Source organism: Gossypium hirsutum, chromosome A03, assembly GCF_007990345.1.
Source record: "Gossypium hirsutum isolate 1008001.06 chromosome A03, Gossypium_hirsutum_v2.1, whole genome shotgun sequence".
Taxonomy (NCBI): Eukaryota; Viridiplantae; Streptophyta; class Magnoliopsida; order Malvales; family Malvaceae; genus Gossypium; species Gossypium hirsutum.
In genome coordinates this window covers 75,475,550-75,481,338 of record NC_053426.1, presented here as the reverse complement: position 1 = coordinate 75,481,338, position 5,789 = coordinate 75,475,550, and positions in this window count along the sequence as shown.

Below are 5,789 nucleotides of genomic sequence, written 5' to 3'. Positions count from 1 at the left end.
CTTAATTACCCCTACTAATGTCTCCATCCAGAAAAGCAAAATTGGAAAATTTTTTATTTTTTTTTAAATTTTTCTTTTCAGTTTTATTTAATGGAAAAGTTGATTTTTTTTTTTGAAATTTCGATATTTCAAATTATTTTCTCTTTATTTTATTATAACTTTTGAGCATGATTTTGATTTAAGGTTGATTCCTATTATATTTGTAACTTATAAATATGTACTTATATAAAAGTTTGGGTAAATTATACAAATAGTAAATTAATTATGTTCGTGTTTTTGTTATAGTTTCTCAACTTTAAAAATTTTTAATGTAGACATTAATGTTTGAATTTGTTTATGTTTTGGTCATCCATCATTAATTTGATAACAAAAGTCTTTTTTTAGTTAATATAATATCATATTTAATTCTCAATACTTACATATTCTATCAATTTGATCCTTAAATTTTTTAACCAAAACTTTCAGCTTTAACAACAGAGGCGTTCCACATCTATAAAATTTTAAAGTAGGATAACCAAAACAAGAATGTGGGTATAATTAGGTGATTATTTGCATAATTTACCCTAAAAATTTTGATAAAAAAATTATTTTAAAAATCAATAAATATTACTGTTTAAATGTGTTTAAAGAAACTTTTAGTAATGGCCCCTCCCATAAAAACATTTCCACTCAAAAGTAAATAAATAAAATCACCAATAATTTAACTTATTTTATGTATATTTACATTTTATTTATTTATTAGAAAATAAATAACATCTTACCTAAACCATTCAACATTTTCCTTTCGAAACTTTTTTTGAAAATGTTGAAATTGAATCAAACTATTCTAATTGGTTGAGTAATAATTCTAATTTAAAGAGCTATAGTATTTACAGATTTCAAATTTCTCTCTAATTTTAAACCATGTGGTGAACAAAAAAGAAAATAAAACCACTTCTAAGCACACAACCACTACTGCACGAAATCTTAAAACAACGCACACTTTAATCCTTCAATCGGTTCAACCCAAAAAAAAAAACAATGTAAACCGACGAAACTGATCTTATTCCGTTCAGTTATTTTGGTTTCCAACCACCAAATCCACACTCCTACTTTTCATTTACTGGGAAGCTTCCTGAATTCAGCTCTCTTCATTATATACAAGCCATGTCTTCCACCTTCCTTTCTCATTAATTGCTAAGGTTGATAACAATGTTATTATCCAAAGTGTCGGTCGGATTTAGGACGTATCAGCAATTGTAGGGGATATTCTCTTACTACTTTTATTATTCATATTTGCTCATTGCTGCATTCCCGGTGAACATGATACATTTTCTCTAATTTCTGTTTGATTTGGTGAATTGAAAAAAAAAACATGTGATCCGCTTAAAAAAATTTTGGACAGTTGTGATGAGGAATCTACTCTCTCTATAATAATTTAAATTTTTTTAATAAATATGAAAAATATCTTAATTATAAAAAATAGATTTAACATTTTCGGGACTATTTGGTATCAGACCAAGGAGAATTAAATATTTCTAAGTTTTAAAAATATTCAATTTGTTTAAATTTTGATTTAATTATCTTTATTAATGAATTATTATTTTTGTTGAGTATTGATACACAATTCAATTAACCATGGGTTAGGCGTGTTAAGGGCAGTATATTCCTGTAGGCAATCTTAGTAATTTAGAAATTCTAATAGTAGAATCCCCTATAGAAAATAAAAAACAAAAAGATGTTTCCTCTCTTTAAGAGAACAAAATCTTCTGCAAGCTTTTGCCTCCAATCAATCCCAAGAGTCTGACCAAACCTCAAATAACACTGTTGATGAACAAGAAGAACATTATAAAAATGTTTCCTAAAGATTTAATAATTGGACTGTCCCGAGAGTTCCAACAAACCAAATTTATAAGAAAACAACTTTTGAAACTTTAAATGTCTTTTATAGTTACGTTATAAAAACAAAAGAAAGAAGTTTATCTATTCAAAAAGAATATTAAACAATTCAATTATTAGATAAGGTCATCATTAATAAACTCAAAGAACAAAAATATAAATTTGTCAATTTTGGATTTGTCTAAGCTGGTGTCAAACCTCTTAGTGTTGAAGTCATTAAGAATACATCAATTTTAATTATCTTGAAAGACCAAAAACACATTATGTTTAATGATTTCTTACTAGGAACTATAGAAACAAGCTAATGTACTAGATCAATACATTTTAATTGCTATCCAAATTTTATGGTTTCTTTAACCGATATAAATATTTTACAATCTTTGACCCTTCAAATTCATACCCATAATTACAAAATGCTTCATGGATCTGAAGTACTAACTCTATCTATTAGCTTCACTTCAAAGCTATGTATTTTGTAGTCAATATCAAGGCTTTACTTCAAAGCGCAAAAGGAGAAACCCTTTTAATAGAAACAGATGCCTCAAGATCTCATACCACAATCCCAAGAAGAGTACAATGGCATGAAATTAACCTTCCTACCAGGTGGAAACTTAAAGGTGCTACTGACCTTGTAACAGCAACTCCTATTAGAAACACTTCACTAAGTGAAATTTCTCAACAGCAAGATGGCACAATTGAATTGATTTTCAACAGGCCACTTAGAATACCTCTAAGACATTCCTTTGATATAGGAAGTACCAGTACAACCTTTAGAAAGTTAAATTCAGAAGAGGAATCAAATCCTGAAACATAAATGACAGATTTTAGGACCGCTAAAGCCTCAAATATAGCTCAACCTATCTATGCTTGATAGGAAGAGATCCCCCAAAATTCACCTAATATGTTACCAACATACTCATCAATGACTAATAATGCAAGATTAGGAGAAATTTCAGAAATTTTTGTTCAAGAAAAATAATTTAAGATCAATAAAGAATGGTGTCAAAAACACTTTTGTTCCAACAAGAATAAACAAAAAAAAAGAATATTACTTTAAAAATTATAATAATAAAAAATAAAGCATTCTCCAAGAATGTTATGAATTCATTAATACCCATAAAATTCATATAAAATTCTTTGAATGGTTTGAAAAATATTATTTAGAAGCTATTAATGCAATTAAAAATAATACTAGATGGCAAACTAATAAATAAGAAGTTGAATTTCAACATCCCCCTTTAATGGAGGTTCAATATTTTCAAAAAAATACTAGAACAAAAGAAAGTCATTTAAAAATGAGAGCTTCTGATGTAGGAGAACAAATCTCGTCAAAAAATATTTGTCACACTTGGTTTTCAATAAGGTCCCGAAATTAAGAAAGATTTGGGAGTTAATTGCAAGAGTTGGTAAGTCGACAAGCGTTATTGAAAGATATGAGAATTTTTGTGGTTGATTAGTAATTAGCTGGGTCTCAATTCTGGTTTAGTTAAGTTGGAATCAGTTGTTTCCTTAGTGAAAAACAAAATGATTAGTGATGGACGGTTATTTGGGGCTATAAAGACTATGCGTAAGAAAATAAATATATATATGTGTGTGTGTGTGTGTTTTTGTATGTGTGTGAAGAATCATTCTGCGGGCAAAATTCTTCTCCATTCCATTTTATTTTCTTCTCTTCTGCATTGTATTATTTGATTGTTATAAAGAAGAGAAAGTTGAGGAAAACTCTGGATGAGATATTGATCATGAGGTTGAAGTCTGGAATGTAGTGAATCCGATGAACTAGCAAGCTTCTTAATCTAATTATATTCGTGAGTTTGAGAAAAAAATAAGTTAAGAGTTTATGAAATCTTTGGAATTTTCTGCATGAAACTGGATTCGAGGATTTCAAAGTTTGATTCTCCAATTTAACCGATATATTTGGTTGTCATGCTTAGCTGTCAGGACGAAGGAGGCCCTGACATTTAGAAAAGCTAAGCTAGCGAGGATGAAGGAAAACAGGTTAGTTTTTGTACTCCACTTTGGGTGTTTACTGGTTGTTGTGATGCTTGAATGTTTGCTCATATGTCTGCTCTAAGTTCAATTGAATTACATGGTTGTATATGATTACGGTGAATGAGTGAGCTATGCATGCATAACATTGTGGAAATATGTGAATGATTGCAAGTAAGTTCTCTAAAAGCAAGATGCGGTTGTGTATGGATGTTTTGATATGTGGCCTACTACATGTTATAATAATAAGTGTAATGTTATGTGTGAAATGTATGTTTATAAAATATGAAATACGGACGGGCTACTTTGGTGGGGTAGTTGAAGCTAGGAAATTTGGCATAATGGAGGAATGGATAGATAAAAAGGGGATTTAAAGAAGTTTGACGGTGTCGTGGGATGATCTATAGGCTCTTCGGAGTGACACCATGTAAACAGTATAAAAGCTCTATGAAGTGACACCTCGAAAAATATTTACTGACTCTTCGGCTCTTACGAGTGACATCATGTAAACAGTATAAAAGCTCTATGAAGTGACACTTCGAAAAATATTTACTGACTCTTCGGAGCTAAAAGAACATGGCAACCCATGGCACGATCTAGTGGTAAATAGGTAAGCTTTATGGCGAATTGAAGTCTGCTAGGACAGTAAGCCAGGAAGCCAATCAAGGCATACAAATGGAAGTCATTGTATAAATTTCATGGTGGAGACTGACATAATGATTATGGCATGTTTGAGGACACTAGCTAACGTGCTAATAAGATGTCTGACCAAAAAAATATGAATGTAAGGGGAATAGGTGGAAGCTTCTTGCACGCGAATTTATGTAAAGGGAAGGGGTTTTCCTTCAAGGTTATTATGAATAAGTATCCACCATTAAGAGTCTGCCATAGGAGACGGACAAGCCAACAGGGTTTATAAGAAAGCAAAATAGTTCTCAAATCTTATATCTTAGTGGTTATTGGTAAAGACGTCGCTGGAAAAAAAAGGTAAAAAAGAAGTCCGCCAAAAGCTATCTGACCTCTTCCAGATGTACTAACGTCCAGAGTGTGAATACTGTAATAAAATATAAATGACAAGGCAGTATCCACAAGTATACGAGTTGAGTTGTAATATAGTTTTACAATGAAGTAGGTGATTACTCCGAGGAAGCGAGCGCTAGACCAATTCTAACCTAAACACTGAAAGATCTAATTAGTAATTTAAATAAATTATAGTACGTGAACATAAAAGAAAGGTTTTTAAATTTTTTAGAATAATAAAGTAAAATAATATAAAATAAATAAAATTTAGCAGATAGAAGAGTAGATTAAATAAAATCTCGATTATGGGTGATTAGCTCGCTTCGGTAATCCCAATCAACTGTTGCTTCAAGTTCCCCGTTAATCAACTAGTCGCTACCCTAGCAAGATCTTCAAATCTTACATTAACATAACGAGTTAGCAAGAACTACTTATCTTCTGACCTCACAGTCCAGACTAGTTTGAGGTGAAGGTGTTCACAAATGGGCAATACCAATTTTGGGTTAATTCCTACCTTAATGACTTCCCAGGGTTGTCAAGCCCAGGGTTTGTTTTATGTTCTTCCTTTCCCAAACAATTGATCTTTAGAGTAACCCTATAAAACAATTAATAGATCATACCTCCACTCGCTAATCCTCCACAGAGGGATTAGTTCTTTATGGCTTTCATAAACAACATGGAATAGATGGAAGAATTAATTATAGTGAATAAATTGAAGTAAAGAGTTTAAGAAAAGCCTGATTGATATTAAAAATAAGTACGAATCCACAGAAGTTGGTCTCCTTCACAATCAGATCTCTTGAAGGAAAACAAAGAACAAATAAACTAAACTCTAAAAAAACCTAAGAAAACAAAACTAAATCTAAAGAAAGAATCTAAGATAATGGAATGATGTCTATAAC